Here is a 25,936-nt window from a genome sequence, read left to right on the forward strand (position 1 = left end):
AAATAAATAAAATCTTTTTAAAAAATTTCATATTAATTTCATTGTATATTAATTTTATTTGGTTGTTTGAACAGTGAATATTATTTAGAATAAAGCTACACAGGCAAACAAAAGCAAGAACACCATATTTTCAAATTAGAATATGGAAATGGACATTCAATCTTGGGGCAAACCTTGTATGGAAGGAATCAAATAGGGTAGAGAAACTGAACATCAATATTCAACTTCCTTCTCCTGGCTTCTTCATGCCCTCTACCTATCAATCAACTGATCTATCCACCTACATATTTATTTATTGAGACTAAACATTCTGTTATGTCAAAAAAATATTTCTTCAACTTTTGGAACATCAAACATTTTCCTCCTAAAGCATCAAATACATTGAGACAATTCTGCTAATAGAGAAAATCTCTTCTCTCTTCTTTGTGCATTGAAAAACACTTCTATGACTTATAAGTGATGATAATGACAGTAGAAAATAGCAAGAAGATCAACATTCTAAGAATCCTACCCTCCCCCCCAATTAAATCAGTTAAATCTTTACATCCTAAATATATGGACTGTAGATTACATACTTTCTTGGGGGGGGAAGGGGAAGTATTTTGACTGTAAAGTTATTTTTCTATGGTTTTATTGACTTTTTAGCTCTACTTTTCACTTCTCTGTAATCAAAACTTTAAAAATAAAAATAAGGAAATACAGAAAATTATTCAGTTTTAGAAACAATTGCTAAATAAACTAAATAAACTGTGTTTTCAGTTTTTTTAATGTTGTATGCATTACGTTTACAATTATGCATTCCAGATTATTTGCATATTCATCATATTCTGTTCTATATTTTTAAATAGCTGTATCTTTAATTTTCCTAATATCTAGAAATAACATAAGTTGTGATCACTTTTGTCTGTTATTTCAATATTCAGAACAGAATTATGTGAAATTTACTTATATTGTATTTTAAGTGGATTAAAGAAAAGCCTTGATTTTCCATGCTAGGAAAGACGATATGTAAGCAACTCATAACCAACTATCAAATCTCCCTATTTTTTAGAAGAAAATTGCTAGAGATCAATGTCTTTAAATGTAGTTTAAAAAATACTAAAATTATATCATTTCAATCTATTCACCTAATAAAGCATAGGAAAGTAAACTGTTGGAGAATTATTTTTTGCTCATGTGAAATAAAGCATTGCATGTCATTTGGGGATATATAAATGTTTCGCAAAGTTAGTAAAGTAAATGCAATATGTACAAAGAAAATATCATAGTCAAAGAAATGTTATTAAGATAGTTTAATATTAAGTAGTGAAAGAACATTTGGTCATTATAGTTGGTGAGTGTGGGTGACATTACAGTTTATCACATACAAATGTCAAAAATAGATTTGTCCTTCTTCATTAATGCAAGACATACATTTAACTAAACTATCAATTTTAAATACTAAAATAAAACCTAAAAAAGACTCCTAAACCTAGGAATCAGACATAGTTCAACAAATTCAATAAAAAATTATCTGCAAAATTAATGTGTGTTGGATCTTCAAGATTATATTAGATCTCCAAAATTTATTGATCTTAAATCCTGAAGTGTGTATTTGTTTTTGTTTTTTTTTTCCCCATTTGTATTCATGGTATAGTTTTCAGTGTGAGAGATCATGGTTTCAACAGCCAAGGTGTTTCAGATCCTCTTAAATTGAAGAATTATCTATCATTTTCATTTAAGATAAACCAGGTATAACTTGAACTCTTGAGGGATAAGCAAGTCTTTTGCCATTTATAATTGGTTGGACAAAGACAAAGAGCAAACAAGGTTGGAAAGATAAGGGTAAAAAATGTGAAACCAAAAATAAAGGCCATATAGAGTATCTGGTATACTGCATTTTTGAAGAAAGTTTTCCTTTCTAATCAATTATTTTTCCTGCCTTTGTGACTTTACTAAGTAATTTTTTTGCTATGCTCTATAATGTTTATATTTTTAACATAAGTATTTTTAAAATAGTATTTAAAATTTTTCTTATTAGGAATTAAATATTTTTCTATAATTTTGAATATTTATAATATATTTGGCATTCACAATGAGACAAAAATGATGGGATTTCCATTTGAAATATAATTTTTTCTTTTCTAAAGCAAATTATATATTTTACAATTTCACATATAAAAGCATAGCATGTTATTTATCAGGCAATTGCTTACTTACTCTCAGGTCCTCTTACAGTTCCTACCTTATAGTTCTTACACAAACATCTCCTTAAAAATCCCCTAAGTATATACAAACTCTCTGAGTGAGTTAATTGGTCATAAACACTATCACAACCCAAGGGTAATGACAATGATTAGTCTTTGTGCAGAATTTGTGCAGAAATGGAAGTCCTCACACATTCCTATTTATTTCACTGGTTTGTCCCCTAAAAAATCAGATAGATTCTGATGAATTAAATGATTACATATAGCACCTTCCATCCCCTGACATGCACTATATCAGCTAGGTTTCTTAAGGTTCTGAAGGGAGCTCATGACACCAATATTTGGGAATATCAGTACAGAGTTGAGCTGATATGATCCTAAATAGAAGAAATACAACATTGACCCCCTAGGTTATGAAACAAGATCAAGCCATCTACAGTAGATTATTATGTGTCATTCAAAAAGGTATTTCCTGTGGTATTTCTCCCCCCACCTGCCCCCAAAGATTTTATTTATTTATTTGAGAATGAGGGAGAAAGCAACAATAAGTGGAGGGGGACAGAGGGAGAGGGAGAAATAGATATCCCACTGAGCAGAGAGTCTGATGCAGGACTCAATCCCATGACCCAAGCTGAAGGCAGATGCTTAACCATCTGAGCCATTCATGTACCTCAGCTCCTGCATTATCTCTAAGTCCAGGTGGAAACTGAACATGTGACCTTGGAACATCAAGTGATTATATAGCCAGAACTCAGCACAGTTGAATTCTTTCAGACCCACCAAACCAATGTCAGGTAGATCCCTCATCATTCTATAATAAAATATGTATATTAGAGATTCAGCATGAGCAGGTTTATAGGACACAAGCAAGTTGCATTGAATAGGTGAGCAACATCCCCATATTATTCAACAGTGCATTCAGGTCACACCAATGATCACAAGAAGGTTTCCCTGGGACAAGCTAACAGAGAAAAAAGAAGGTTAATTTCAGTTCACGGGTAGATTAGGTAGATTGACTCAGTAGATCAGTGCAAGTAAAACAGCAACTAATATAGCATATAGCCCAATGAGGGGTGTACCTGAAAGATAGGAAGGAGAAATTTTCTGATGGACAGAGCCTTGGGCAGGGTACCTAGCCATCTCCTTTATGTGGAAAAAGAAAAGAGAGTATACACAGCCTTTCAGGCCTTGAAAAATGATTTGGCTATTTGGTCTGGGGCCCAAAATAAAGAATAATTAAGGGATCAACATTTGAGATAGTGACATGTGGTATGACCTACAGGAGGAGACAGAGGTGTGATGATCTTTGTTACACATTATCTCCACAGGGAAACATCTACTATGGAGGACCCACAAAAGAACTAAGTAGATAGAAAGACTTGCCCAAATAATGTCACACAGGCTCTGTCATTAGCCACACCATTGTTGGTGCAATGAGTATAAGAAGAGAGTAGTGATAGCAGGAATGAAGGTGAGAGATAGGCACAACAACATGGGTCTTGCTCACAAAGGCTAATACACCCTTCTTATATTGCTGAAAGTCCAACCTGTTAGCAACAGAGACCACTGTTGAACTCCAGCACAGATTTAATCCTCGAAGTGACAAAATGCTAACTTGTTGACAAAATGAGTACATTGAAGCCTTCCCATGCTGGAAGGGACAAAGATTAACATTGTTTAATATCTGCACATATTCCTGAAGTGGATGTTTCTTTCCCATCTTAGGGCTTCAGCCAGAAACACTATCTGAGGATGTATAGAGTATGATCCACCAATATGGAGTCTCATAGAAAATTGCCTTGACCCAAAGTACTCACCCTATAACAAAGTAAACCTGACAGTGGCAGCATAGCTATGGGATCCACTGAGCCTATCATTTAGTGCTCTTTGGATTACCCAGCTAGCAGAGTGCTGGAAGGACCTCTTTAAAGGCCTACCAATGCACTGTCTTGCTGAACCCAACTCTAAGAATGTGGTATCATCTCCCAATATGCGATATACTTCAAACTACCAGTCATTGAGGGGTGCTGTTTCCCCTCTAAATAGAATACATTGGTCCAAAAAATGAAACACTGAACACAGGATTGTTTGTTTTACCATTAGTTTCAACAACCAAATTAAGAAATGTGTGCTTTATTTCCCAAGAAATTTAGGCTCTATGCATGTAGAGATCCAGATTCCCAGGCAGGGGATGCCTTCCACTAGGGAATTCAATGTCAATTTTATTTTTTTTTAAAGATTTTATTTATTTATTTGACGGACAGTGATCACAAGTAGGCAGAGAAGCAGGCAGAGAGAGAGAGAGGAGGAAGCAGGATCCCCGCTGAGCAGAGAGCCCGATGCGGGACTCGATCCCAGGACCCCAGGATCATGACCTGGGCTGAAGGCAGAGGCTTTAACCCACTGAGCCACCCAGGTGCCCTGCAATGTCAATTTTAAACCATGATTGTCATCCAGTCATTTTGAGCTTCTCTTGTCAAGAGACAACTAGGTAAAGAAGAGTCACCACCCTGGCAGAGGTAACTGGCATTCATCATCAGTGGTAGACAGGTCTGGGGTTACATAAAATGGGGAGAGAAGAAAATGTCTGGGATTCAAGTGGTTTACTTTTAGTACTCTCCTGTCTAATCTTGATATTAAGTGGCCAGCAAATACCATTATGAACAGGAGTGAGGTTCTGGGACACCAGTTTCCCATTTGGAATTTTCCCCACAGCAAGCTACAAATAGAGTCTGACCTGTTCAGTCTTTTCACTCCCACAAGCTTGACTAAACTTTAGACATGTTTCTTCCTGACTATAGGTCCCTGACCTACTTTTTCTCAGAACATTTACTTTAGAAAATCTGAAATTGCAAATTATTTCTCTACCTTTGAAATGCAAATCTCCCAGCCTCCTGTCAGTTTTACAACCCAGGAATGTCTTTCTCAAAGACCTGAGAGGCATCCCTTTGAAATGAATCATCAAGAAAAGGTAAGGCTCTAGTCTCTGTGGGTAGAAAGGAGCCTAACTTTGACATGGTACAATTAGCAAACACAGATGGTCTAATATTAGTGACCAACCTTCCCCTAATGTCTTCTAGTCTTCTTCCTTTAGCTCTCTCCTTTGTTTAAAATTCCTCTTCTCTTTTCTTTCAGTGGAGTTGAGTTGAATCTTTCACCAATTGCAATAGTCTCTTGCAGTAGTCTTGAATAAAGTCTTCCTTTCCATTTTTAACAAGCATTTGGTGCATTCTTTTTCTTTGACAAGAGAAGCACATCCCACATGGGATGGACTTAGACTAATAAGTCAATAGCATAAGTGTTTGGCAGTAGTGGATATTATAGTATATCCTGTATAGTTCCCTCTCTTCTACTTGGCACTCATTCTCCCATCTTCTGGGAAGCTGACTGCTGACTGCTCACAGCACTGTCTCTGGAAAATAGATTCATCTGAATGTAGTTGCTTCCTGCATTGAATGGTCAACCAAAGGGGGTTTATATACACACAGGCCCTCTTGTTTTAATTTGGAAGTGTAGGACCCAGAAGCTAACTGAGGCCTCTGTTGGAATTGCATCGTAGTTCAAGCTTCTCTTTCTGCATAATTCTGCTTTCTTCACTCTTACAGGTGTTATTCCCAAGAACACTACTCCGCAAATCTCTTGCATGCAAATTCCCTTGTCAGTCTGTTAACAGGGATCACAATTTAAGAAATCCTATATATGCAGCCACTCTTGAGATCATATTCATTACTACTATTTTGGCTCTGTTGAACTTCACCCCAACCCTGCAATCCTGGATTAGATGACTCATTTTTTTAATGCTAAGACAATCATTACACATTAATTAATAATGTCAAGATAATTACTCCAATGAAAATTTTACTTACCACCTTATATTTTTCTTAATCTTATATTGTTGACAGCTCTGACCCAATAGTCTTTATGATAAGAATTTTTTGAATGCATTGTTACATTGAATATTTATACATGTACTTCTCAGCTTTGTTTTGTTGCCATGTGCATTTTTTAATATTTTAGAAACTGTAAACTGTGAGAATGAGTTAGAAATTCTTCATTCTATTAATATCCAGAACAGTTCATTTTCCATTGCATATTTTAAAACTACTGATTTTACTGATTGCAATGTTTTGTATATTTCTATCACATTCTGTTAATATTTTCTGTACACTCAGACACATCTCATTTTTTTATCATGTAATTATTGAAGGGTGTTTATTTCTCTGTTTATTTCTTACTCTTGCTCAATAGCAAAGAAAATATGAGCACATGTATTAACTAGTTAGTATAATTTTCAGCATCTGAACCAATGGTACCACCATGCCGTTTTCATGGAATTATTTTGTATGGAGGTATTTTGTATGGAGGCAGTGACAGATCATTTGGTGCTTTAAAGTTGCCTAAGTATCCATAGACTTTCATTTCTATCATCAGACTATGTATGAAACTTAATAGTCTTCTGTCTTTTACCTCTACTGTTCTTGCCTTGTTTTTTATTTTTCCAAGAACAGGAAATGTGATTGGATCATGTAATGTTAAGAATTCCTACCTTTTAACACTGTGTTTATTTTCACCTCCTCTATTATAGTGTGACCAACCCAACAAGAAAGACCTTGTCTTTCAATAATCCCCCAAATCTGTCAATATGAAGGACACAGAGTGGTTTCTTCAAATCTTTAACAAATGATTGCATAGGCAGATAGTATAATCTGCATAAATATGGAAACATTATTTCAATGTTTTAATTTCTTAATGGGTATAGCCGTACTTTGGACTGGGCTTTTGATTTGGCAAGAATCTATTTGGAGGTTTTGATGCTACCTACTTGTTAGAGTTTATGAAGGCTTAGGGACCAAGAGCTTGGTTATTACATCAAAAGAATTTCCAGAGCTCTAACACAAATGTTTAAAAAGCAGCTCTGCAAAAACAATATAATTTCAAATGTTGTTTCTGATAAGGCTCATTTTCCAACAAGCTCTCCTGCTTTGCAGGATTCCTGGCTTACACAAACCATCCAAAGAGAGAGATTTAGTGGAAATATTTTAGCCTCTAATTTTCTTTTCCAGAATTGTACGCAAAGCTCAAACGCATCATCAGAAATATTTGGCGTCAATACCACTCAAGTGACTGATAACAAACTCCCTTAATGTCAAGAGTCATTCCATTTTTCTTTCAGGAAGAATAAGGACATGCCTAAACATATTAAAATATTATTCACTTTGACAATGGAACTAGTTCCAAGACATGAACTATTGCTATATTAGAAAGAAGAGGCAATCAGTATTTTTCATTGCCTAAGAATCTCTATACTAGAAAAAAATCCATCACTTCTAATGAAATTGGTAAGTACCTAGGAGGCAAATGTCTTTTCTTATTTCTACTGTGAAATGTGGGTTGAAACGAGCAGTTGCAGTTAACTCAGATTCCTATTTACCAGAAAAATTTAGTCAATAGTGAGCATATTTATCAAAGCTTTTTAAAAATGACCTGAAATTTTCATTAAGATTGAAAGGGTTATTATTGTTCTATTTTAAGTAGATCTGTAGATGGTTCTTAATGTTAAAAACTGAGAATAACAGTAATTTTATTTTATTTAAATTATATTAATTAATAAAAATGTTAGATTCACTTATCTAGAAAATAGTTATGTTTAGTTGAATTTATATGTGGGTCTTTAATATAAATATCGTCTTCAATTTCTGCTTATAAAATGATTATGTACTACGATTTATGCTTTCCTTACCATGTAATTGGTTTATCAGTAACTGTTGTGTTAACAGCAAATCATATTTTCTGGTGCATTAATCTTAAGTATTTTTCTTTCTTGACACAAACACAAAAACACAAAAAATGAAACCACATGAAAATTTGAAAGAGATTAAAATGGATTAAAAGGTTCTCAGTAGAGTTTAAATGTATTTTTATATTGATATTAAAGATCAATATTGTATGGCTTCATATATATGCTTGTAACTCAATTATTTTACGTTAATTATTTTAATTTAACTTAATTTAATTTAACTTAATTAATTTAATTTAATTAATTTTAAAAAATTAAATTTTAAAAAATTTAACAAAATTAAATTTAACTTAATTATTTTAATGCCATCCAATGGTATTAATTTACTACAGTAAATCACCCTGGTAATATAGGCATAAATGGAAATTATATAAACATTTTCAGGCTGATAATATTCTTTTTTTTTTTTTTTTTTTTTTAAAGATTTATTTTTTTGACAGATAGAGATTACAAGTAGGCAGAGAGGCAGGCAGAGAGAGAGAGAGAGGAGGAAGCAGGCTCCCAGCCAAGCAGAGAGCCCGATGCGGGGCTCGATCCCAGGACCCCGGGACCATGACCTGAGCCGAATGCAGAGGCTTTAACCCGCTGAGCCACCCAGGTGCCCCAGGCTGATAATATTCTTAAGGAGTATTTTACTATGAAGAAAAAAGTCCTTAGGTATTGTTTTGAAGAGTAAAGCTAGTAAAGAATAAAATTCCATTAATCATCAAGACAAATAGCACTTGAAATAAATAAAAATATAAGATTTTGTATATTTTTGGAAAAACAAATTGGCTGTATATTTCACTTTGATAGATTTACTAGATTTTTGGTTAGATTTCAGTAGTTGTAATTTTCCTTCCTGAATTTTTTTTCAATTAAAAAAATATATTTACGGGAGGGGAGTCAAGATGGCGGGGAAGTAGGAAGAGGCACCATTTCAACCTGTACCCTAAAGTGAGCTGATTACCTACCAAAGAACTCCGACCACCCATGAAATCAGCCTGAGATCAGAATTATACACGTCTGGATCTCTACTGGAGCAGAAGATGCCAGTGGCAGGTAAAGCAGACTGGGAGCATCGGACTGATATCGGAAGATAAACAAAAGGGGGAGGAGCCACCAGAGGTGACCGATTGGAAAGTAACACCCTAACACGAGAGTGCTCTGCGTCTGGGGACCAGCATTAACTTGGAGTCTGGTTGAAAGCACTCAAAAAACAAACAGCAAAGGATCGCGGTGGGGGGTGGTAATAGTGGGAACCTGGGCGGTTAGGGTCAGGGACCTAAGTCCCCGGACCCAGGACAGCCTCCCCTGGCGCGGAGCCAGAGAGAGTGCGGCGGAGAAATCAGGTCTCCGTCCCTGAGCGGCCAGTGCACCTGAACGCCAGCGCGCCCGAGAACGAGTGGGGTCTGGCTCCCGTGAGGGGCTGGGAGCCTGGCCAGACGGCAATCCTGAAACGCGCGCGTCCCACACCCTCCCTTGGGATAGGAGCTCATAGGCGCTAGCCTGGAGCTCTGGCAGCACGAAAAACCAGACATTCCCAGCCCGGGACAGCGGGAAAATCTCAGTGTGCGATCTCTGCTCGGAACCTCTCTGGCGGTCTGGAGCTGCCTAGACAGCCACCGCTGCCCTGGTTTTGGGCACAACGAGGAGCTCCTGCATCCCCAGGGACAGTGACTCAGAACCAACTCTGCCAGCAGCTTTTGCAAAACAGTATGAGGCTTCTCTCTGAGAGGGAGGTTGGGGTGCTGTTTGCTCTCCTCTAAACCTCCAAAAACCATCAAAAGCTGTCAAGGCGAGAGAAAGCAGATGAAAGAACATAAAAACCCCCAGAGAACAAAAGGCTGAAAAAAAACAGTTTCCTGAAAAAAAAAAAAAAGAGCTCACCCCCTTGAGGGGAGTGGGAAGACCTAACTCAGGGAACATCATTGTCTGAAAACCCACGTGGCAGGCCCCCCCCCAGAAAACCAACCAGGAAGGAAGAAAAAAAAAAAAAAGACTACAAGAGAACAACCACCACTACTTCATAAATACAACTTTTATTTTTAACTCTTTACCAATATTCTGGTTCTTTTTTTTTATATACATACAGATAATTTCTTAACCTATTTACCATCACACTGAGATGTCCAGTACATCAAATTCTTTAATAACCTTCTAACCTGAACTTTTTGATACATACACCCGTGTTTTTCTTTTGTTTTTCTATTTTTTTAATTCTTTTTTAATTTTAACTTAGTTTAGTCTAGTTTATTCTTTTTTAATTTTTATTTTCTACTATACATATAGAGTTAAACTTCAAGGTAATCCCCTTTCCCCAATCAATGCTACCCCTATAGGCAAACCAGTTTCTAATCCCCCTGTAACTTAGGAAAGTTGAGTCCCTTAACAAAAACATCAAGATACCTTAAGGAAGAATCAAAATAACCTTCCTCACCCACACTGAGAATCTATAACCATTCTCCAAATTTTTCCTTCTGTCAGTGTTTCTGTGAATTTGTGTCTGTCCTGACAATATATAAACCTTATACTTGGGGTTCTTTCTGAGGAGGTTTTTCCCCTTTTTTTTGCTTATATATACATATTTTTTTCTCTTGTCATATACTTTTATCACTCTTTTTGTCTGTCTGTTTTTGTTTGTATACTCCACAAATCTTACCTTGTGGCCCATTTGGGCTGAGCCTTCTCTTGTATCTTCCCTTTTTTTCCTATCTCTCTCTCTCTTTTTTTTTTCCTTTTTTCTTTCCCCTTTTTTTTTCTTTCTTCTTCTCTATTTCTTTTTCTTTTCTTTTTTCTCTCATTTGGGTGGGGAATCCTGATTGCACAGAAGCGTTCCAGGGTGCACATTAACTGCACCACAATCGATAAGTCCAGCTGCATCTGTTTAGTCATCTCTTACCAAAATGACTAGGAGGAAGAATACCCAACAGAAGAAAAATACAGAGGATGGGCCTTCTGCAACAGAACTAATGGCTATCGACATAGACAATATGTCAGAAAAGGAATTCAGACTAACAAGTATCCAGGCAATAGCTAGGTTGGAGAAAGCCATGGATGACCAAACAGAATTGATTAGGGCAGAACTGAAAGCCACCAGGGAAGATGTTCACAATGTTAGGGCAGAACTGAAAGCCACCAGGGATGATGTTCAAAATGCTCTCAATGAGTTCCAATCCAATCTAAATTCTCTAAAAGCTAGGGTAACTGAGACAGAAGATAGAATTAGTGATCTGGAGGACAAACAGATAGAGAGAAAGGATCAGGAGTAAGGCTGGAACAAACAGCTCAGAAGCCATGAAAACAGAATCAGGGAAATAAACGATGCCATGAAACGTTCCAACGTCAGAATTATTGGAATCCCTGAAGGGGAAGAAAAAGAAAGAAGTTTAGAAGATATAGTGGAAGAAGTTGTCTATGAAAATTTTCCAATCTCACGAATGGAAACAATGTTCATGTACTAGAGGCAGAAAGATTTCCTCCCAAGATTTTAGATTCTCGAAAGTCCTCACGACACCTTATAGTTAAAATGGGGAACTATGTTTCAAGAGAGACCCTCTTAAAAGCAGCTAGGACAAAGAAGCTTCTTACATACAGAGGAAAGCCCATTAGAATAACGTCAGACCTTTCCACAGAGACCTGGAAAGCCAGGAAGGGCTGGCAAAATATATTCAGAGTGCTAAATGAGAAGAACATGCAACCAAGAATACTCTATCCAGCAAGACTGACATTTAAAATGGATGGAGAGATAAAGAGTTTCCAAGACCGGCAAGGCTTAAAAGACTATGCAACCACCAAGCTGACACTGCAGGAAATATTAAGGGGGGTCCTATAAAAGAGAAAAAATCCTAAGAATATCATTGAACAGAAATATAGAAACAATCTATAGACAGAAAGACTTCAAAGGCAACACGATGTCAATAAAAACCTATCTCTCAATAGTCACTCTCAATGTGAATGGCCTAAATGCGCCCATAAAATGACACAGGGTTGCAGATTGGATAAAACGACAGGACCCATCCATATGTTGTCTACAAGAGACCCATTTTGAACCTAAGGATACACCCAGACTGAAAGTGAAGGGATGGAGAAGCATCTTTCATGCCAATGGGCCTCAAAAGAAGGCCGGAGTAGTGATTCTCATATCAGATAAATTAGATTTTAAACTAAAGACTGTAGTCAGAGATACAGAAGGACACTACATAATTCTTAAAGGGACTATCCGCCAAGACGATCTAACAATTGTGAATATCTATGCCCCCAATATGGGAGCACCCAATTACGTAAGAAAACTATTAATCAAGATAAAGAGCCATATTGATATGAATACAATAATAGTAGGAGATCTTAATACGCCTCTCTCAGAAATAGACAGATCATCGAAGCAGAAAATTAATAAAGAAATAAGAGCATTGAATGAAACATTGGACCAGATGGACCTCATAGACATATACAGAACATTCCACCCTAAAACAACAGAATACTCATTCTTCTCAAGTGCACATGGAACCTTCTCCAGAATAGACCACATACTGGATCACAAAGCAGGACTCAACCGATACCAAAAGACTGACATTATTCCCTGCATATTCTCCGATCACAATGCTTTGAAACTGGAGCTCAATCACAAGGAAAAGTTCAGAAGGAACTCAAACACCTGGAAGCTAAAGACCACCTTGCTTAAGAATGCTTGGATCAACCAGGAGATCAAAGACGAACTTAAACAATTCATGGAAACGAATGAGAATGAAGACACTTCGGTCCAAAACCTATGGGATACAGCAAAGGCGGTTCTAAGGGGGAAATACATAGCCATCCAAGCCTCCCTCAAAAACATTGAAAAATCCAGAATACACCAGCTGTCTCTACACCTTAAAGAACTGGAGAATCAACAACAAATCAAACCAACTCCACATGCAAGAAGGGAAATAATCAAGATTAGAGCAGAGATCAATGAGGTAGAAACGAGAGATACAGTAGAACGTATCAATGAAACTAGAAGCTGGTTTTTTGAAAGAATCAATAAGATCGATAAATCACTGGCCACACTAATCCAAAAGAAAGGAGAGAAAGCCCAAATTAATAAAATTATGAATGAAAAGGGAGAGATCACAACGAACACCAAGGAAATAGAAACAATCATCAGAAAGTATTACCAACAGTTATATGCCAATAAGCTAAGCAACCTAGATGAAATGGATGCATTCCTGGAAAGCTACAAACTCCCAAAAATGAACCAGGAAGAAATTGACAACCTGAATAGACCGATATCTAGTAAGGAGATTGAAGCAGTGATCAAAAACCTCCCAAAAAACAAGAGCCCAGGACCTGACGGATTCCCTGGGGAATTCTACCAAACTTTCAAAGAAGAAATAACACCAATTCTCCTGAAGCTGTTCCAAAAAATTGAAGCAGAAGGAAAACTTCCAGACTCTTTTTATGAAGCCAGCATTACCCTGATCCCCAAACCAGGCAAAGACCCTATCAAAAAGGAGAATTTCAGACCAATATCACTGATGAATATGGATGCAAAGATTCTCAACAAGATCCTAGCAAACAGGATCCAGCAGCACATTAAAAAGATTATCCACCATGACCAGGTGGGATTCATCCCTGGGTTGCAAGGTTGGTTCAACATTCGCAAATCAATCAGTGTGATAGAACACATCAATAAGAGAAGAGAGAAGAACCACATGGTCCTCTCAATTGATGCAGAAAAAGCATTTGACAAAATCCAGCATCCGTTCCTCATGAAAACGCTTCAAAGTATAGGGATGGAGGGAACATTCCTGAACTTCATAAAATCTATCTATGAAAGACCCACAGCAAATATCATCCTCAATGGGAAAAAGCTTGCAGCCGTCCCGTTGAGATCAGGAACACGACAAGGATGCCCACTCTCACCACTCTTGTTCAACATAGTATTAGAAGTTCTAGCAATGGCAATCAGACAACAAAGAGAAATAAAAGGTATCCAAATTGGCAAGGAAGAAGTCAAACTCTCTCTCTTCGCAGATGACATGATTCTTTATATGGAAAATCCCAAAGACTCCACCCCCAAACTACTAGAACTCATACAGCAATTCAGTAACGTGGCAGGATACAAAGTCAATGTACAGAAATCAGTGGCTTTCTTATACACTAACAAGGAAAATACAGAAAGGGAAATTAGAAATCGATTCCATTTACTATAGCACCAAGAACTATAAGATACCTGGGCATAAACCTAACCAAAGAAGTAAAGGACCTGTACTCGAGGAACTACAGAACACTCATGAAAGAAATTGAAGAAGACACAAAAAGATGGAAGACTGTTCCATGCTCTTGGATTGGAAGAATAAACATTGTTAAAATGTCTATACTGCCTAGAGCAATCTATACTTTTAACGCCATTCTGATCAAAATTCCACCGATATTTTTCAAAGAGCTGGAGCAAACAATCCTAAAATTTGTATGGAGTCAGAAGAGACCCCGAATTGCTAAGGAAATGTTGAAAAACAAAAACAAAACTGGCGGCATCACGTTACCCGATTTCAAGCTTTACTACAAAGCTGTGATCACCAAGACAGCGTGGTACTGGCATAAAAACAGACACATAGACCAGTGGAACAGAGTGGAGAGCCCAGATATGGACCCTCAACTCTATGGTCAAATAATCTTCGACAAAACAGGAAAAAATATTCAATGGAAAAAAGACAGTCTCTTCAATAAATGGTGCTGGGAAAACTGGACAGCGATATGTAGAAGAATGAAACTCGACCATTCTCTTACACCGTTCACAAAGATAAACTCGAAATGGATAAAAGACCTCAACGTGAGACAGGAATCTATCAGAATCCTAGAGGAGAACATAGGCAGTAACCTCTTCGATATCAGCCACAGCAACTTCTTTCAAGATATGTCTCCAAAGGCCAAGGAAACAAAAGCAAAAATGAACTTTTGGGACTTCATCAAGATCAAAAGCTTCTGCACAGCAAAGGAAACAGTCAACAAAACAAAGAGGCAACCCACGGAATGGGAGAAGATATTTGTAAATGACAGTACAGACAAAAGGTTGATATCCAGGATCTACAAAGAACTTCTCAAACTCAACACATACAAAACAGATAATCATATCAAAAAATGGGCAGAAGATATGAACAGACACTTCTCCAATGAAGACATACAAATGGCTATCAGACACATGAAAAAATGTTCATCATCACTAGCCATCAGGGAGATTCAAATTAAAACAACATTGAGATCCCACCTAACACCAGTTAGAATGGCCAAAATTAGCAAGACAGGAAACAACGTGTGCTGGAGAGGATGTGGAGAAAGGGGAACCCTCTTACACTGTTGGTGGGAATGCAAGTTAGTGCAGCCACTTTGGAGAACAGTGTGGAGATTCCTGAAGAAATTAAGAATAGAGCTTCCCTATGACCCTGCAATTGCACTGCTGGGTATTTACCCCAAAGATACAAATGTAGTGAAAAGAAGGGCCATTTGTACCCCAATGTTTATTGCAGCAATGGCTACGGTCGCCAAACTGTGGAAAGAACCAAGATGCCCTTCAACGGATGAATGGATAAGGAAGATGTGGTCCATATACACAATGGAGTATTATGCCTCCATCAGAAAGGACGAATACCCAACTTTTGTAGCAACATGGACGGGACTGGAAGAAATTATGCTGAGCGAAATAAGTCAAGCAGAGAGAGTCAAGTATCATATGGTCTCACTTATTTGTGGAGCATAACAAATAACATTGAGGACATGGGGAGATGGAGAGGAGAGGGAGTTGAGGGAAACTGGAAGGGGAGATGAACCATGAGAGACTATGGACTCTGAAAAACAACCAGAGGGTTATGAAGGGGCGGCGGTGGGGGTGGGGTGGGGTGGGGTGGGAGGTTGAGGAACCAGGTGGTGGGTAATAGGGAGGGCACGTACTGCATGGAGCACTGGGTGTGATGCCAAAACAATGAACACTGTTATGCTGTAAATAAGCAAATAAAAATAAATAAATAAATAAAATAATTAAAAAATATATATTTACGTGTGTAATCACTTGATTAATGTCAGTCTGTTTCATTAAAAAGAAAGCTACATGAGAGATGAATGCATGTCTGTTTTGTTTTCCATCTCCCAAATTACACTTTGCCTGGCACATAGAAAGAGATTAATATCTTTCTGAATAAATTAAAAATAAATTACCTGAAAAATCAACTCTCCTTAAATGGTTTGTAGGTGAACAGAAACTGAACCGATAGAAACAAATTAAAAAAAAAAAAACATATAAAATGACCGTATGATGGATGCTTGGGTGGCTCAGTCAATTAAGCATAGGCCTTCAGCTCAGGTCATGATCTCACGGTCATGGGATTAAGTTCCATGTAGGGTTCCCTGCTCAGCTGGAAGTCTGCTTCTCCCTCTGCCTGCTATTCCCACTGCTTGTGTGCATGCTCTCTCTTTCTCTTTTGCTGACAAATAAACAAAATCTTTTAAAAAAATGACTACATGAATTTAATGAAAAATGTTATGCCTAATATTAAGCTTAGTATTATGCTTAAGACTATTCTGATGGTACACAATTTGAAGAAATATATATATATATAGAAAGATGAGAGAGAAAGAGAGAGATTAATAGATGATAGATCATTTGATCTAGACACTTCTGGCCCTAAGTTCCCAAATTCCATTTTAATGTCCAAATTCTATTCTAATTTTCCTAATTTCAAATATGAGTTGAAATAATAATTATATGGCTTTATGATCCTTTCTGTAATATTAGTAGTAATCTATAATAGTATTTTTTTATATCAGTGAGATTTTTTTGCTTTACAATTGCCTATCTCTTGTAAAACTACAAAGTATATTTTGATAACAAAGAACAAGAAGAATTTCATTGCAAGTCTTTTATTTCTTTCCACATTTGATAAAGATTAAAACATGGTATGTGGGCAAGATTTAAAATCTATATGGACATAAAAACAAAAAAAATTAATAAAATTGTCCTATAATCATATTTGTCATGGATCAGCTTTGAACTGTAACTGTTCTTTAGTTATCAAAAAGTTGTTGTGTCTTCTCATTGGACCCAACATCTACATAGTTATGTAATATATAAATATGTTTTTTGGTAACCTATATGGATATAATTTACATAGCCACATGTCTTTATGAGTTCATTTTAACCTAAGTATAAAGATAATAAATGTAAATTTTCTACTTTCCAGCCTGCATGTATGGTAATTTCTTTATCAATTTCTATAGTGCTTTTTAATATTTGTATATGAGATTATAGTATATCTGTGTGGTACAGTTGAGTGATGCAATGTGTTATTTTGCAGTATACCAAAGTTTGACTGATTAATATAATTTGTGTTTGATGATTTTTTTTTATTACATAAGTAATATGAGCATTGAAAACATAGTTTTTTGTCATACATGTATGTATTAATCTGCTTGGGAAGCCATAACAAATTACCAGAGACTAGTTAAAACAACAGAAATTTATTTCCTTACAGTTCTGGAAGCCAGAAGTTCATGATCAAGATGCTGAAAAAGTTCTGGTGAGATCTCTCTTCCTGGCTTGCATATGGTCATATCCTGCTATGTCCTCACATGATCTTTTCTCTGTGCATTCATGGAGAGCCAGTGAACTCTGCTGTTTCATTCTTATTTTATAAGGACATTAGTCCGGTCAGATTAAGGTCTCAATCTTACCACCTCATTTAACCTTAATTATCTCCATAAAGGCCCCATCACTAAATATAATCACATTGCAGGTTAGAGCTGCAATCTATGAAATTTGGGGAAACACAATTTCATCCAAAACAATATGGAGTTCCCTTCATCTTCTCAACAGATGCTTTGTAAGAATTTCAAATGTGGATTTTATTACTGTTGTTTTGTTTGGTATGTTGTTGTTGCCTTTTGAGTATATAATAATGTTCAGCTACCTAAATGTATAGTTTATGTTTAATGTTCAATATATCTTTTCATAGTGTAGCTTGAAAAATTTTTAGAAGTTTAGGGTATTTTTTCCAAATTGCAAAATGTAAGTTAATGCTCTGTTTGCTGATCTCAGGACTAGTAATTTTTCATTGTGAATATATAACACAATCTAACTTGGTATGTAACTGAATCATTGCTAGGGAAATGAAATCAATGTTTTTTAAATCATTAATCCATTTATTAAATTTGATAGTACAATGTATTTCTAACTCTATTCAGTTACTAATTGATTAACTGCAGTGAGGAGAGCAGAATTTCTTCTCTACAACTGATTATGAGTAAGATGTTGGACAAGATAGTTAAATTCTCTGAACTATAAAATAGTTATTAGTTTTAGATTATGAGTAAGATATCAGGCAAAATAGTTAAATTCTCTGAACTAGAAATTAGTTAACTATTAGCAAAATAGTTAAATTCTCAGTAACCTAATTTATCAGTAGTACTTTCTAGTTTTCCAGTTCTTAGTATCAATAAACTTCACGTGCATGATTTCCCTGTCTTCATACAAGTCAGTGACACACTGTGGAAATAGTCAGGGCCCTTTCTTGAGAGTAGTTTGCCCTCCCCTCACTGCGCCATTTCCTCTTCTTTCCTCCTACAAGGGGCCTCCAGCTATGAGTACATCTTGGATTCTCCCTGAAAGGGCCTTCTGGAGTTCTAAGAGTTATTTATTACTGAAATGTTTCCAATGTTATATTTTGTAAGGATATATTTCAGATTAAAAGTGGAGGGTTATGTGTGTGTGTGCACAACCAGGTGCATGCCCATGTAATTTCAATATTGTATAATCAGTTGACCATTAAGAAGAAAGTGATATGACTAGCAACTAGAAGGATTTTCTAGATCAGCTAGAACAATTTTTCAGGAAGAGAAGAGAACAACTCTTTTTCTTCAGTGTTTTAACTTCTGGAAACTGAAGCACACCACCATTACCAAGAGCAACTATTTGGACAGTAACAATTTCATATCCTAAGTGGGACAACACCCACATTATTTGTTAGAATACCTCAAGCAGTTGATGGATAGTGTCAGGAGATTCATACCTCCTGTGCTTGCTGTTTTTGAAACGATGGTTTCTTTCAAAAGCTGGAGACTAAATGATGTGATTCGTATATCTCTAAGGGGAACTTGATGTGTTTTAAAATCTGTGATGCCTAAATATCAGTCGACTTTTTCCACTCCTTCAGGATTAATTACTGTATAAGTGAATGCTGTGGACATCAAAGACTTTTTGAGAAAAGTCATTTCGTTCCTTTCGGAGAAGTCATTTCGTTCTTTGAAATATCTATAAATAAATATATTTGGCAACACTGATACAAATATCTTTATGGAATATTTGACAATGATTCTTTGGCAGTGACAGGTATCTTAGAAAAAGAGTCATTTGGAAATATTTCTCAGAAGTTATTCGGTTTAACTGGGTAATGGGTATTAAGGAGGGCACATGTGCTGATGAACACTGGGTATTATACGCAACTAATGAATCATTGAACATTACATCATAAACTAATGATGTACTGTATGCTGGCTAATTGAACATAATAAAAAATAAAAATTTAAATAATAAATAAAACAATTTTAAAAAGAAGTTATTAGGTTTATATCACATGAGAAGAATAAAACCTGACTATATTTTTTCCCTAAAGAAATTACTAATGTGTTCTTGAATAACATTTTCTCTAACACTTTATGTGCCAAAAATGATCAAAATAAGGAAAAATATAACAAAATTTTCAAGGCTGAGAAAAATCTAAATGTTGAGTTTTTGTTTTGAAGGTGTGACAACATCAGAGACAATATATTTAATATTAGACCCCAGAATTTTTATGTCATTCAATTTTACATGTGTAGGTTAATTATATGTGTGTGTGGTATGTATGCATTCTTTATTTTTTTAATAAATTTTTTATTTGTTTCTAATTTTTTTATAAACATGTAGTGTATTTTTATACCCAGGGGTACAGGTCTGTGAATTGCCAGGTTTACACACTCCACAGCACTCACCATAGCACATACCCTCCCCAATGTCCACACCCCCCCCAAACCACCTGCAACCCCCAGTTTATTTTGTGAGATTAAGAGTCACATATGGTTTGTCTCACTCTCAATCCCATCTTGTTTCATTTATTCTTTTACTATCCCCCTAATCCCCCATGTTGCATCTCCACGTCCTCATATCAGGGAGATCATATGACAGTTGTCTTTCTCCTATTGACTTATTTCACTAAGCACGATACCCTCTTGTTCCATTCACGTCGTCACAAATGGCAAGATTTCATTTCTTTTGATGGCTGCATAGTATTCCATTGTGTAAATATACCACCTCTTCTTTATCCATTCATCTGTTGATGGCCATCAAGGTTCTTTCCATAGTGTGGCTATTGTAGACATTGCTGCTATAAACATTCCGGTGCACGCGGCCTTCGGATCACTACTTTTGTATCTTTAGGGTAAATACCCAGTAGTGCAATTGCAGCGTCATAGGGTAGCTCTATTTTCAACATTTTGAGGAACCTCCATGCTGTTTTCCATAGTGGTTGCACCAGCTTGCATTCCCACCAACAGTGGAGGAGGGTTCCCGTTTCTCCGCATCCTCGCCAGCACCTGTCATTTCCTGACTTGTTCATTTTAGCCTTTCTGACTGGTGTGAGGTGATATCTCATTGTGGTTTTGATTTGTATTTCCCTGATGCCGAGTGACGTGGAGCACTTTTTCATGTGTCTGTTGGCCATCTGGATATCTTCTTTGCAGAAATATCTGTTCACGTCCTCTGCCCATTTCTTGATTGGATTGTTTGTTCTTTGGGTGTTGAGTTTGCTAAGTTCCTTATAGATTTTGGACACTAGCCCTTTATCTGATATGTCGTTTGCAAATATCTTCTCCCATTCTGTCAGTTGTCTTTTGGTTTTGTTAACTGTTTCCTTTGCTGTGCAAAAGCTTTTGATCTTGATGAAATCCCAATAGTTCATTTTTGCCCTTGCTTCCCTTGCCTTTGGCGATGTTCCTAGGAAGATCATGTTGTGGCTGAGGTCGAAGAGGTGTTCCTGTGTTCTCCTCAAGGATTTTGATGGATTCCTTTCTCACATTGAGGTCCTTCATCCATTTTGAGTCTTTTTTTGTGTGCGGTGTAAGGAAGTGGTCCAATTTCATTTTTCTACATGTGGCTGTCCAATTTTCCCAGCACCATTTATTGAAGAGGCTGTCTTTTTTCCATTGGACATTCTTTCCTGCTTTGTCAAAGATTAGTTGACCATAGAGTTGAGGGTCTATTTCTGGGCTCTCTATTCTGTTCCATTGATCTGTGTGCCTGTTTTTGTGCCCGTACCCATGCTGTCTTGATATGACAGCTTTGTAATAGAGCTTGAAGTCCGGAATTGTGATGCCACCAACTTTGGCTTTCTTTTTCAATATTCCTTTGGCTATTCGAGGTCTTTTCTGGGTCCATATAAATTTTAGGATTATTTGTTCCATTTCTTTGAAAAAAATGGATGGTATTTTGATAGGGATTGCATTAAATGTGTAGATTGCTTTAGGTAGCATAGACATTTTCACAATATTTATTCTTGCAATCCAGGAGCATGGAACATTTTTCCATTTCTTTGTGTCTTCCTCAATGTCTTTCATGAGTACTGTATAGTTTTCTGCATATAGATTCTTAGCCTCTTTGGTTAGGTTTATTCCTAGGTATCTTATAGTTTTGGGTGCAATTGTAAATGGGATTGACTCCTTAATTTCTCTTTCTTCTGTCTTGTTGTTGGTGTAAAGAAATGCAACTGATTTCTGTGCATTGATTTTATATCCTGACACTTTACTGAATTCCTGTACAAGTTCTAGCAGTTTTGGAGTGCAGTCTCTTGGGTTTTCCACATATAGTATCATATCATCTGCGAAGAGTGATAGTTTGACTTCTTCTTTGCCAATTTGGATGTCTTTAATTTCCTTTTGTTGTCTGATTTCTGAGGCTAGGACTTCTAGTACTATGTTGAATAGCAGTGGCGATAATGGACATCCCTGCCGTGTTCCTGACCTTAACAGAAAAGCTTTCAGTTTTTCTCCATTGAGAATGATATTTGCGGTGGGTTTTTCATAGATGGCTTTGATAATATTGAGGCATGTGCCCTCTATCCTTACACTTTGAAGAGTTTTGATCAGGAAGGGATGCTGTACTTTGTCAAATGTTTTTTCAGCATCTATTGAGAGTATCCTATAGTTCTTGTTCTTTCTTTCTTTAATGTGTTGTATCCCATTGATTGATTTGCAGATGTTGAACCAACCTTGCAACCCTGGAATCAATCCCACTTGGTCGTGGTGAATAATCCTTTTAATGTACTGTTGGATCCTATTGGCTAGTATTTTGGCGAGAATTTTTGCATCTGTGTTCATCAAGGATATTGGTCTGTTGTTCTCTTTTTTGGTGGGATCCTTGTGTGGTTTTGGGATCAAGGTGATGCTGGCTTCATAAAACGAGTTTGGAAGTTTTCTTTCCATTTCTATTTTTTTGGAACAGTTTCAGGAGAATAGGAATCAGTTCTTCTTTAAATGTTTGGTAGAATTCCCCTGGGAAGCCGTCTGGCCTGGGCTTTTGTTTGTCTGGAGATTTTTGATGACTGTTTCAATCTCCTTACTGGTTATGGGCCTGTTCAGGTTTTCTATCTCTTCCTGGTTCAGTTGTGGTAGTTTATATGTCTCTAGGAATGCATCCATTTTTCCAGATTGTCAAATTTGTTGGCATAGAGTTGCTCATAGTATGTTCCTATAATTGTCTGTATTTCTTTGGTGTTAGTTGTGATCTCTCCTCTTTCATTCATGATTTTATTGATTTGGGTCTTTTCTCTTTTCTTTTTGATAAGTCTGGCCAGGGGGCTATCAATCTTCTTAATTCTTTCAAAGAACGAGCTCCTAGTTTCGTTGATTTTTTCTTTTTTTGGTTTCTATTTCATTGATTTCTGCTCTGATCTTTATGATTTCTCTTCTCCTGCTGGGTTTAGGGTTTCTTTCTTGTTCTTTCTCCAGCTCCTTTAGGTGTAGGGTTCGGTTGTGTACTTGAGACCTTTCTTGTTTCTTGAGAAAGTCTTGTACCGCTATATACTATTTTCCTCTCAGGACTGCCTTTGCTGTGTCCCACGGATTTTGAACCGTTGTGTTTTCTTTATCATTTGTTTCCATGAATTTTTTTCAATTCTTCTTTAATTTCCTGGTTGACCCATTCATTCCTAGAAGATGCTGTTTAGTCTCCATGTATTTGGGTTCTTTCCAGCTTTCCTCTTGTGATTGAGTTCTAGCTTCAGAGCATTGTGGTCTGAAAATATGCAAGGAATGATCCCAATCTTTTGGTACCGGTTGAGAGCTGATTTAGGACTCCGGATGTGATCTATTCTGAGAATGTTCCATGTGCACTAGAGAAGAATGTGTATTCTGTTGCTTAGGGAGGAAATGTTCTGAATATATCTGTGATGTCCATCTGGTCCAGTGTGTCATTTAAGGCCTTTATTTCCTTGTTGATCTTTTGCTTGGATGAGCTGTCCATTTCAGTGAGGGGAGTGTTAAAGTCCCCTACTATTATTGTATTATTATTGATGTGTTTCTTTGATTCTGTTATTAATTGGTTGATATAGTTGGCTGCTCCCACGTTAGGGGCATAGATATTGAAAATTGTTAGATCTTCTTGTTGGACAGACCCTTTGAGTAGGATATAGTGTCCTTCCTCATCTCTTATTATAGTCTTTGGCTTAAAATCTAATTGATCTGATATAAGGATTGCCACCCCAGCTTCCTTCTGATGCCCATTAGCATGGTGAATTGTTTTCCACCCCCTCACTTTAAATCTGGAGGTGTCTTCGCATCTAAAATGAGTTTCTTGTGGGCAACATACTGATGGGTTTTGTTTTTTTATCCATTCTGATACCCTGTGTCTTTTGATTGGGGCATTGAGCCCATTAACATTCAGGGTAACTATTGAGAGATATGAATTTAGTGCCATTATTAGCCTGTAAGGTGACTATTACTGTATATTGACTCTGTTCCTTTCTGATCTACTACTTTTAGGCTCTCTCTTTGCTTAGAGGACCCCTTTCAATATTTCCTGTAGAGCTGGTTTGATGTTTGGAAATTCTTTCAGTTTTTGTTTGTCCTGGAAGCTTTTTATCTCTCCTTCTATTTTCAGTCATAGCCTAGCTGGAGAGAGTATTCTTGGCTGCATGTTTTTCTCGTTTGGTGCTCTGAATATATCATGCCAGCTCTTTCTGGCCTGCCAGGTCTCTGGATAAGTCTGCTGCCAATCTAATATTTTTACCATTGTATGTTGCAGACTTCTTTTCCTGGGCTGCTTTCAGGATTTTCTCTTTGTCACTAAAACTTGTAAATTTTACTATTAGGTGATGGGGTGTGGACCTATTCTTCTGATTTTGAGGGGGTTTCTCTGCACCTCCTGGATTTTGATGCTTGTTCCCTTTGCCATATTAGGGAAATTCTCTCCAATAATTCTCTCCAATAGACCTTCTGCTCCCCTCTGTTTCTTCTTCTTCTGGAATCCCAATTGTTCTAATGTTGTTTCGTCTTATGGTTTCACTTATTTCTCGAATTGTCCCCTCGTGGTCTACTAGCTGTTTGTCTCTATTTTGCTCAGCTTCTTTATTCTCTGTCATTTGGTCTTCTATATCACTAATTCTTTCTTCTGCCTCATTTATCCTAGCAGTGCGAGCCTCCATTTTTGATTGAACCTCATTAATAGGTTTTTTTTTCAACTTGGTTAGATTTTAGTTCTTTTATTTCTCCAGAAAGGTTTTTATATCTCCAGAGAGGATTTCTCTAATATCTTCCATGCCTTTTTCGAGCCCGGCTAGAACCTTCAGAATCGTCATTCTGAACTCTAGATCTGACATATTACCAATGTCTGTGTTGATTAGGTCCCTAGCCTTTGGTACTGCCTCTTGTTCTTTTTTTTTTTTTTTTGTGGTGTTTTTTCCGCCTTGTCATTTTGTCCAGATAATAGTATATGAAGGATCAAATAAAATACTAAAAGGGTGGCAAAGACCCCAGAAAATTGTGCTTCAACCAAATCAGAAGAGACCCCAAATCGCGAGGGGGAGAAAAACGGGATAAAGAGTTTCAGAAAAAAAAGAAAAAAATTAAAAAAATAAAACAAATGAATAAAAAATATAAAAAAGAAAGAAAAAAATATATATTTTAGATAAACTTTTCAAAAAAACATTATAAAAGAAAAGGGTAAACGTTTGTTTTAAAAATTTAGCAGAAGAAGAAAAAAGAAAGAAAAAAAATTGAAAAAAAAATTGAATTAACCACAAGACTAAAGAATCATGGGGAGAAAGCCTTGTGTTCAGTGCTTTGCTTTCTCCTCTTCTGGAATTCCGCTGCTGTCCTCCGTTTTGAACCTGCTTTCCTTGATAGATGAACTTCGTCCTGGCTGGATAGTTTGTTGATTTGGGGGAGAGGCCTGTTGTAGTGACTCTCAAGCATCTTTTCTTGAGGCAGAATAGCACAGCCCTTACTGGGGGCCAGACTAAGTAATCTGCTCGGGTTCGCTTTTGGGAACTTCTGTTCCCTGAATGCTTTCTGTAGATTTCTGGAGGATGGGAATGAAAATAGGAGCCTCCCAGTCTCTGGCCTGGAGGAGTCAGGAGCCCAGGGCCCCACTCCTCTGTGTGCCCCCAGAGGACAGCTCCCAATCACTCCTGTATCCCCAGCCTCCAGCCGCGCTCCGAGCTCACCCAGCCTGCGACCGGTTCAAGGTATCCCCGAACTGAGAGTTCAGTCCTCGGCTCTGTCTCTGTAGCTGGGTTCTCTATTCTAACACCTGTGAGCTCTACAACACTCCAACACCCCTGTTCCTTCTATGACCCTGCGGGACCTGGGGCCACGTTGACCCTGTGTTGGCTTCACCCAGTTTAGCCTCTGGAGCAATGTCCCTCAGTGGAACAGACATTTAAAAGTCCTGATTTTGTGCTCCATTGCTCCTCCA

Source organism: Meles meles, chromosome 2 (assembly GCF_922984935.1).
Source record: "Meles meles chromosome 2, mMelMel3.1 paternal haplotype, whole genome shotgun sequence".
Lineage (NCBI taxonomy): Eukaryota > Metazoa > Chordata > Mammalia > Carnivora > Mustelidae > Meles > Meles meles.